Source organism: Oncorhynchus clarkii, unplaced genomic scaffold (assembly GCF_045791955.1).
Source record: "Oncorhynchus clarkii lewisi isolate Uvic-CL-2024 unplaced genomic scaffold, UVic_Ocla_1.0 unplaced_contig_464_pilon_pilon, whole genome shotgun sequence".
Lineage (NCBI taxonomy): Eukaryota > Metazoa > Chordata > Actinopteri > Salmoniformes > Salmonidae > Oncorhynchus > Oncorhynchus clarkii.
The window spans coordinates 160,808-171,312 of record NW_027257926.1 but is presented as its reverse complement, the minus strand read 5'-3'; the positions used below and the strand labels follow the sequence as shown (position 1 = coordinate 171,312).

Genomic DNA, 10,505 nt, shown 5'->3' with positions numbered 1-10,505 from the left:
AACTTGTTTAATAAACAGCAACATTGTAGCGGAAATCAGCCATGTTTGCATAGCGATGATGAAAAGAACGTCATTTAGGCTGCAATGATCTGCAAGATTCTAATCATTAGGTCATCACACCGTTGATATGGCAACGGACGCTAACAGTTTATAGAATCCCATTGTGACGTAGAGGGGGACGCTATTTGGCCGGGGGACATTATTTGGCATGACATGCCCTTGTTTCCATAGAGACCGTATATAACTAGTAAGGTAGACTACCTACAGTAGGCTGTATAAGGGCCCTTGTTTCCATAGAGACCGTATATAACTAGTAAGGTAGACTACCTACAGTAGGCTGTATAAGGGCCCTTGTTTCCATAGAGACCATATATAACTACCAAGGTAGACTACCTACAGTAGGCTGTATAAGGGCCCTTGTTTCCATAGAGACCGTATATAACTAGTAAGGTAGACTACCTACAGTAGGCTGTATAAGGGCCCTTGTTTCCATAGAGACCATATTTAACTACCAAGGTAGACTACCTACAGTAGGCTGTATAAGGGCTCTTGTTTCCATAGAGACTGTATATAACTAGTAAGGTAGACTACCTACAGTAGGCTGCATATTTAAGCATTAAGGCCAGAGGGGAGGTGGCATATGGCCAATATACCAAAGACTGATCTTAAGCACGACACAACGCGGAGTGCCTGGACACAGCCCTTATCCGTGGCATATGGCCAATATACCAAAGACTGATCTTATGCACGACACAACGCGGAGTGCCTGGACACAGCCCTTATCCGTGGCATATGGCCAATATACCAAAGACTGATCTTAAGCACGACACAACGCGGAGTGCCTAGTCACAGCCCTTAGCCGTGGTATACTGGTCATATACCAAAGACCGATCTTAAGCACGACACAACGCGGAGTGCCTGGTCACAGCCCTTAGCCGTGGTATATTGGTCATATACCACAAACCCCTGAGGTGCCTTGTTGCTATGATAAACTGGTTACCAACGTAATTAGAGCAGTAAAAAAATAAAATGTTTTGTCATACCTGTGGTATACTGTCTGATATACTACGGCTTTCAGCCAATCAGCACTCGAACCACCCAGTTTATAATGTAGTACATTCTCTCTCTCCTCAGCGCCACCCTGTGGCCAGACATACACACTGCAGCCTGGAGCTCCCGCCAGTATGTTGTCATGGTTACTGGTTAGTCTGAATACCAGGATGGATTCTGCTCGGTTCTATTCTGGGTTAAAGATTAAACCAAGACGACACAGAGACATCGTGACTGGATTAAACTCTATTTATTAAAATTTACATACAGAGAGAGAGAGAGAGAGGGATAGAGAGAGAGGGAGCAGAAGAGAGAGAGGGAGGGAGGGATAGAGAGAGAGGGAGGGATAGAGAGAGAGGGAGCAGAAGAGAGAGAGAGGGAGGGGAGGGGAAGAGAGAGGAAGAGAGAGAGGAAGAGAGAGAGAGGAAGAGAGAGAGAGAGAGGGAGAGAGAGGGAAGAGAGAGGGAAGAAAGAGAGGGGAAGAGAGGAAGAGAGAGGAAGAGATGGAGAGAGAGGGAGGGGAGGGATAGAGAGAGGGAGCAGAAGAGAGAAAGGGAGAGAGAGAGAGAGGTAGGGGAGGGGTGGGATAGAGAGAGAGGGAGCAGAAGAGAGAGAGAGAGAGAGAGAGAGAGGGAGGGGAGGGGTGGGATAGAGAGAGAGGGAGAGAGAGAGAGAGGGAGGGGTGGGATAGAGAGAGAGGGAGCAGAAGAGAGAGAGAGGGAGAGGGAAAGAGAGGGGAAGAGAGGGAGAGAGGGGAAGAGAAAGGGAGAGAAAGAGGGAGAGAGAGAGAGAGAGAGAGGGAAGAGAGAGGGGAAGAGAGAGGGGAAGAGAGAGGGGAAGAGAGAGAGAGAGAGGAAAGAGAGAGAGAGAGAGAGAGGGGAAGAGAGGGGAAGAGAGGGAGAGAGAGGGAGAGAGAGAGGGAAAGCTGCTGTTATGAATCTCTGATTCAGTAGTATTGGAAATCAATGTGAATATCAGGCCAATAAAGCGTTGGGACATTGATATTGAGAGAGGGTCTTTTCAGTCAGGCAGTGGGGCTGGCTACTCTTGGGTCCTCTTTACTCCGATGGCGTATCATATAGGCTGCTGCCGACAACGCTAGGACACCATAGGTAGCCAGGACAAACTAGAGAGAGAGAGAGAGAGAGAGAGAGAGGTATGTCAGCAGTATAATACTCCTCTAGAGCTTTGGCGGCAGCAGCAGCTAGTGTGTGTGTGTGTGTGTGTGTCTGTGTATCTTACGTTGCGTCTCCCCTGTAGTGTGTAGCTGTTGAAATGTCTCCTCCATCCAGTCAGGTTAACAGTGGCTGGAGCCTCCATACCAAACAACTGTCTCTGTTACACACACAGAGAGAGGGTGAAAGTTGGGTCGATAACAGAGGTGTGGTATTGGTTAGGGGTCGATGACAGAGGTGTGGTATTGGTTAAGGGTCGATGACAGAGGTGTGGTATTGGTTAAGGGTCGATGGTAGAGGTGTGGTATTGGTTAGGGGTCGATGACAGAGGTGTGGTATTGGTTAGGGGTGTGGTATTGGTTAAGGGTCAATGACAGAGGTGTGGTATTGGTTAGGGGTCGATGACAGAGGTGTGGTATTGGTTAGGGGTCGATGACAGAGGTGTGGTATTGGTTAGGGGTCGATGACAGAGGTGTGGTATTGGTTAAGGGTGTGGTATTGGGTAGAGGTGTGGTATTGGGTAGAGGTGTGGTATTGGTTAAGGGTCGATGACAGAGGTGTGGTATTGGTTAAGGGTGTGGTATTGGGTAGAGGTGTAGTATTGGGTAGAGGTGTGGTATTGGGTAGAGGTGTGGTATTGGTTAAGGGTGTGGTATTGGGTAGAGGTGTGGTATTGGTTAAGGGTGTGGTATTGGGTAGAGGTGTGGTATTGGTTAAGGGTGTGGTATTGGGTAGAGGTGTGGTATTGGTTAGGGGTGGATGACAGAGGTGTGGTATTGGTTAAGGGTGTGGTATTGGGTAGAGGTGTGGTATTGGGTAGAGGTGTGGTATTGGGTAGAGGTGTGGTACTGGGTAGAGGTGTGGTATTGGTTAAGGGTGTGGTATTGGGTAGAGGTGTGGTATTGGGTAGAGGTGTGGTATTGGTTAAGGGTGTGGTATTGGGTAGAGGTGTGGTACTGGGTAGAGGTGTGGTATTGGGTAGAGGTGTGGTACTGGGTAGAGGTGTGGTATTGGGTAGAGGTGTGGTATTGGGTAGAGGTGTGGTATTGGTTATTGGTTAGGGTGTGGTATTGGGTAGAGGTGTGGTATTGGTTAAGGGTGTGGTATTGGGTAGAGGTGTGGTATTGGTTAAGGGTGTGGTATTGGGTAGAGGTGTGGTATTGGGTAGAGGTGGGGTATTGGTTAAGGGTGTGGTATTGGGTAGAGGTGTGGTATTGGGTAGAGGTGTGGTATTGGTTAAGGGTCGATGACAGAGGTGTGGTATTGGTTAAGGGTGTGGTATTGGGTAGAGGTGTAGTATTGGGTAGAGGTGTGGTATTGGGTAGAGGTGTGGTATTGGTTAAGGGTGTGGTATTGGGTAGAGGTGTGGTATTGGTTAAGGGTGTGGTATTGGGTAGAGGTGTGGTATTGGTTAAGGGTGTGGTATTGGGTAGAGGTGTGGTATTGGTTAGGGGTGGATGACAGAGGTGTGGTATTGGTTAAGGGTGTGGTATTGGTTAAGGGTGTGGTATTGGGTAGAGGTGTGGTATTGGGTAGAGGTGTGGTACTGGGTAGAGGTGTGGTATTGGTTAAGGGTGTGGTATTGGGTAGAGGTGTGGTATTGGGTAGAGGTGTGGTATTGGTTAAGGGTGTGGTATTGGGTAGAGGTGTGGTATTGGGTAGAGGTGTGGTATTGGGTAGAGGTGTGGTATTGGGTAGAGGTGTGGTATTGGGTAGAGGTGTGGTATTGGTTAAGGGTGTGGTATTGGGTAGAGGTGTGGTATTGGTTAAGGGTGTGGTATTGGGTAGAGGTGTGGTATTGGTTAAGGGTGTGGTATTGGGTAGAGGTGTGGTATTGGGTAGAGGTGGGGTATTGGTTAAGGGTGTGGTATTGGGTAGAGGTGTGGTATTGGGTAGAGGTGTGGTATTGGGTAGAGGTGTGGTATTGGGTAGAGGTGTGGTATTGGTTAAGGGTGTGGTATTGGGTAGAGGTGTGGTATTGGGTAGAGGTGTGGTATTGGGTAGAGGTGTGGTATTGGGTAGAGGTGTGGTATTGGTTAAGGGTGTGGTATTGGGTAGAGGTGTGGTATTGGGTAGAGGTGTGGTATTGGGTAGAGGTGTGGTATTGGGTAGAGGTGTGGTATTGGTTAAGGGTGTGGTATTGGTTAGATGTGTGGTATTGGGTAGAGGTGTGGTATTGGTTAAGGGTGGATGACAGAGGTGTGGTATTGGTTAAGGGTCAATGACAGAGGTGTGGTATTGGTTAAGGGTGTGGTATTGGGTAGAGGTGTGGTATTGGTTAAGGGTGTGGTATTGGGTAGAGGTGTGGTATTGGGTAGAGGTGTGGTATTGGGTAGAGGTGTGGTATTGGTTAAGGGTGTGGTATTGGGTAGAGGTGTGGTATTGGGTAGAGGTGTGGTACTGGGTAGATGTGTGGTATTGGTTAAGGGTGTGGTATTGGTTAAGGGTGTGGTATTGGTTAAGGGTGTGGTATTGGGTAGAGGTGTGGTACTGGGTAGAGTTGTGGTACTGGGTAGAAGTGTGGTATTAGTTAAGGGTGTGGTATTGGTTAAGGGTGTGGTATTGGTTAAGGGTGTGGTATTGGGTAGAGGTGTGGTACTGGGTAGAGGTGTGGTACTGAGGTGTGGTATTGGGTAGAGGTGTGGTATTGGGTAGAGGTGTGGTATTGGGTAGAGGTGTGGTATTGGGTAGAGGTGTGGTATTGGGTAGAGGTGTGGTATTGGTTAACGGTGTGGTATTGGGTAGAGGTGTGGTATTGGGTAGAGGTGTGGTATTGGTTAAGGGTGTGGTATTGGGTAGAGGTGTGGTATTGGGTAGAGGTGTGGTATTGGTTAAGGGTGTGGTATTGGTAGAAGTGTGGTACTGGGTAGAGGTGTGGTATTGGGTAGAGGTGTGGTACTGGGTAGAGGTGTGGTATTGGTTAAGGGTGTGGTATTGGGTAGAGGTGTGGTATTGGGTAGAGGTGTGGTACTGGGTAGAGGTGTGGTATTGGTTAAGGGTGTGGTATTGGGTAGAGGTGTGGTACTGGGTAGAGGTGTGGTATTGGTTAAGGGTGTGGTATTGGGTAGAGGTGTGGTATTGGGTAGAGGTGTGGTATTGGTTAAGGGTGTGGTATTGGGTAGAGGTGTGGTATTGGGTAGAGATGTGGTATTGGTTAAGGGTGTGGTACTGGGTAGAGGTGTGGTACTGGGTAGAGGTGTGGTACTGGGTAGATGTGTGGTACTGAGTAGAGGTGTGGTATTGGGTAGAGGTGTGGTATTGGGTAGAGGTGTGGTATTGGTTAAGGGTGTGGTATTGGGTAGAGGTGTGGTATTGGGTAGAGGTGTGGTATTGGTTAAGGGTGTGATATTGGTTAAGGGTGTGGTATTGGTTAAGGGTGTGGTATTGGTTAAGGGTGTGGTATTGGGTAGAGGTGTGGTATTGGGTAGAGGTGTGGTATTGGTTAAGGGTGTGATATTGGGTAGAGGTGTGGTATTGGGTAGAGGTGTGGTACTGGGTAGAGGTGTGGTACTGGGTAGAGGTGTGGTATTGGTTAAGGGTGTGGTATTGAGTAGAGGTGTGGTATTGGGTAGAGGTGTGGTATTGGGTAGAGGTGTGGTATTGGGTAGAGGTGTGGTATTGGTTAAGGGTGTGGTATTGGGTAGAGGTGTGGTATTGGTTAAGGGTGTGGTATTGGGTAGAGGTGTGGTATTGGGTAGAGGTGTGGTATTGGTAGAAGTGTGGTACTGGGTAGAGGTGTGGTATTGGGTAGAGGTGTGGTACTGGGTAGAGGTGTGGTATTGGTTAAGGGTGTGGTATTGGGTAGAGGTGTGGTATTGGGTAGAGGTGTGGTACTGGGTAGAGGTGTGGTATTGGTTAAGGGTGTGGTATTGGGTAGAGGTGTGGTATTGGGTAGAGGTGTGGTATTGGGTAGAGGTGTGGTATTGGTTAAGGGTGTGGTATTGGGTAGAGGTGTGGTATTGGGTAGAGATGTGGTATTGGTTAAGGGTGTGGTATTGGGTAGAGGTGTGGTACTGGGTAGAGGTGTGGTACTGGGTAGAGGTGTGGTACTGAGTAGAGGTGTGGTATTGGGTAGAGGTGTGGTATTGGGTAGAGGTGTGGTATTGGTTAAGGGTGTGGTATTGGGTAGAGGTGTGGTATTGGGTAGAGGTGTGGTATTGGTTAAGGGTGTGATATTGGTTAAGGGTGTGGTATTGGTTAAGGGTGTGGTATTGGTTAAGGGTGTGGTATTGGGTAGAGGTGTGGTATTGGGTAGAGGTGTGGTATTGGTTAAGGGTGTGATATTGGGTAGAGGTGTGGTATTGGGTAGAGGTGTGGTACTGGGTAGAGGTGTGGTACTGGGTAGAGGTGTGGTATTGGTTAAGGGTGTGGTATTGGGTAGAGGTGTGGTATTGGGTAGAGGTGTGGTATTGGGTAGAGGTGTGGTATTGGGTAGAGGTGTGGTATTGGGTAGAGGTGTGGTATTGGGTAGAGGTGTGGTTTAGGTTAAGGGTGTGGTATTGGGTAGAGGTGTGGTATTGGTTAAGGGTGTGGTATTGGGTAGAGGTGTGGTATTGGTTAAGGGTGTGGTAGAGGTGTGGTGTTGGGTAGAGGTGTGGTATTGGGTAGAGGTGTGGTATTGGGTAGAGGTGTGGTATTAGTTAAGGGTGTGGTATTGGTTAAGGGTGTGGTATTGGGTAGAGGTGTGGTATTGGGTAGAGGTGTGGTATTGGGTAGAGGTGTGGTATTGGGTAGAGGTGTGGTATTGGGTAGAGGTGTGGTATTGGTTAAGGGTGTGGTATTGGGTAGAGGTGTGGTATTGGGTAGAGGTGTGGTATTGGGTAGAGGTGTGGTATTGGTTAAGGGTGTGGTATTGGTTAAGGGTGTGGTATTGGGTAGAGGTGTGGTATTGGGTAGAGGTGTGGTATTGGGTAGAGGTGTGGTATTGGTTAAGGGTGTGGTATTGGTTAAGGGTGTGGTATTGGGTAGAGGTGTGGTATTGGGTAGAGGTGTGGTATTGGTTAAGGGTGTGGTATTGGTTAAGGGTGGATGACAGAGGTGTGGTATTGGTTAAGGGTCAATGACAGAGGTGTGGTATTGGTTAAGGGTGTGGTATTGGGTAGAGGTGTGGTATTGGTTAAGGGTGTGGTATTGGGTAGAGGTGTGGTATTGGGTAGAGGTGTGGTATTGGTTAAGGGTGTGGTATTGGGTAGAGGTGTGGTATTGGGTAGAGGTGTGGTATTGGGTAGAGGTGTGGTATTGGGTAGAGGTGTGGTATTGGGTAAGGGTGTGGTATTGGGTAGAGGTGTGGTGTTGGGTAGAGGTGTGGTATTGGGTAGAGGTGTGGTATTGGGTAGAGGTGTGGTGTTGGGTAGAGGTGTGGTATTGGTTAAGGGTGTGTATTGGGTAGAGGTGTGGTACTGGGTAGAGGTGTGGTATTGGGTAGAGGTGTGGTATTGGGTAGAGGTGTGGTATTGGTTAAATACACTGAACTAAAATCTAAACACCAGCGTGTAAAGTGCTGGTCTCGTGTTTCATGAGCCGAAATAAGAACGTCTGTGACATTTTCCAGATGCACGAAACATAATCCATCCGACAGCTGTGGCAAATCAACAAGCTGATTAAACAGCACGATCATTACCCAGGTGCATCTGGTGCTGGGGACAACAAAAGGCCACTCTGAAAATGTGCAGTTTTGCCACATGTAACGGATGTGTAACGGCTAGCTTAGTTGCGGTGGTGCGCGCTAAATAGCGTTTCAATCGGTGACGTCACTTGCTCTGAGACCTTGAAGTAGTGGTTCCCCTTTGCTCTGCAAGGGTTCGCGCCCGGGTATGGGTGAGGGGACGGTCTAAAGTTATACTGTTACACACACACAACCAGATGTCTCAAGTTGAAGGAGCGAGCAATTGGCACGATGACTACAGGAATGTCCACCGGAGCTGTTGCCAGAGAATTTGATGTTCATAAGTTTTTTTACAATAAAGCGCCTCCAATGTCGTTACAACCGGCCACGCCAGGATATTGAAATTGTTGCGTTTATATTTTTTGTTCAGTATATTTAGCCGTTTTATGGCTTGGATGTAGAAGCTGTTCGTTCCAGACTTAGTGTGCCGGAGTAAAGAGGACAGTCTAGGGGGGGGGGGGGTTCACTCGGTTTACCGACCTTCACCTCGGTGATCAGATGACCGAAGCTCGTGAGCGGGATCCGCGTCTTTACCGGGGAAGTTGGCATGGCTGAGGAAACGGTTCACAACAAGATAACACTATTGGCTGAAGGTTAGGTTCATGTCGCGTTCACAAGCCTGCTACAACACATGCAAATAACCAACAGACGTTTCAAACCAGACAACAGTTAGAATACAATCAACACGGACTCAAACCACAATATACTCACCGGAACGGCTCGGTAAGGACACACCGCTATCCGTACACATTGTTTTCATATGGAACCTTTCTTCCGGTTTCATTTGATTGACAGCGTATGTACCCAGTCAGGCTTAATCATTCAAAATCGCATCCAATGACAGTTACACAAGCGGCAATGTCGGATCCCAGCGTGTCTTCTCCCAAACAGCCAGCAGGTGGCGCCAGAAACACTCCGTTGAACAGACAGCCGACAATGCTGCAGACATTAAAATCTAAAGGGCTTTATTGGCGTGGGACACATGTTTACATTCCCAAAGCAAGTTAAATAAACAGACATTAACAGTAAACATTACACACCTACTGTATATAGCCTCTCTACTGTATATAGACTCTCTATAGCCTCACTACTGTATATAGCCCCTCTACTGTATATAGCCTTTCTACTGTATAGAGCCCCTCTACTGTATATAGCCCCTCTACTGTATATAGACTCACTACTGTATATAGCCTCTCTATAGCCTCACTACTGTATATAGCCTCTCTATAGCCTCACTACTGTATATAGCCCCTCTACTGTATAGAGCCTTTCTACTGTATATAGCCTCTCTACTGTATATAGCCTCTACTGTATATAGCCCCTCTACTGTATATAGCCTCACTACTGTATATAACCTCTAGTGTATATAGCCTCTCTATAGACTCACTACTGTAATAGCCTCTCTACTGTATATAGCCTCTCTATAGCCTCACTACTGTATATAGCCTCTCTATAGCCTCTCTACTGTATATAGCCCCTCTACTGTATATAGCCTCTCTACTGTATATAGCCTCTCTACTGTATATAACCTCTCTACTGTATATAGCCTCTCTACTGTATATAGCCTCTCTACTGTATATGGTCTCACTACTGTATAGCATCTCTACTGTATATAGCCTCTCTACTGTATATAGCCTCTCTACTGTATATAGCATCTCTACTGTATATAACATCTCTACTGTATAGAGCCTCTCTACTGTATATAGCCTCTCTACTGTATATAGCCTCTCTACTGTATATAGCATCTCTACTGTATAGAGCCTCTCTACTGTATATAGCCTCTATACTGTATATAGCCTCTCTACTGTATATAGCCTCTCTACTGTATATAGCCTCTCTACTGTATATAGCATCTCTACTGTATAGAGCCTCTCTACTGTATATAGCATCTCTACTGTATATAACCTCTCTACTGTATATAGCCCCTCTACTGTATATGGTCTCACTACTGTATATAGCCTCTCTACTGTATATAGCCTCTCTACTGTATATAGCATCTCTACTGTATATAGCCTCTACTGTAGATAGCCTCACTACTGTATATAGACTCTCTACTGTATATAGCCTCTCTATAGCCTCTATACTGTATATAGACTCTCTACTGTATGTAGCCTCTCTAGTGTATATAGTCTCTCTACTGTATATAGCATCTCTACTGTATATAGCCTCTACTGTATATAGCCTCTCTACTGTATATAGCCTCACTACTGTATATAGCATCTCTACTGTATATAGCCTCACTACTGTATATAGCCTCTCTACTGTATAAAGCCTCTCTACTGTATAAAGCCTCACTACTGTATATAGTCTCTCTACTGTATATAGCCTCTCTACTGTATATAGCCTCTCTACTGTATATAGCCTCTACTGTATATAGCCTCTCTAGTGTATATAGCCTCTCTAATGTATATAGTCTCTCTACTGTATATAGCCTCTCTACTGTATATAGCCTCTCTACTGTATATAGCCTCTCTACTGTATATAGTCTCTCTACTGTATATAGCCTCTCTACTGTATATAGCCTCTCTACTGTATATAACCTCTCTACTGTATATAGCCTCACTACTGTATATAGCCTCTCTACTGTATATAGCCTCTACTGTATATAGCCTCTC

The 10,505-nt window shown here is 46.7% G+C and overlaps 1 long non-coding RNA gene across 1 annotated transcript; it reads right to left on the bottom strand.

Annotated features, from left to right (window-relative positions):
- Positions 1-1,281: 1,281 nt before the first annotated feature.
- Positions 1,282-8,714, bottom strand: LOC139393670 (uncharacterized). The gene is made up of 4 exons (XR_011629788.1): positions 8,602-8,714; positions 8,371-8,441; positions 2,293-2,385; positions 1,282-2,176 (listed from the first exon to the last, which is right to left on the bottom strand). It is a non-coding gene; the product is annotated as an uncharacterized lncRNA (long non-coding RNA).
- Between the last annotated feature and the right edge of the window lie 1,791 nt (positions 8,715-10,505).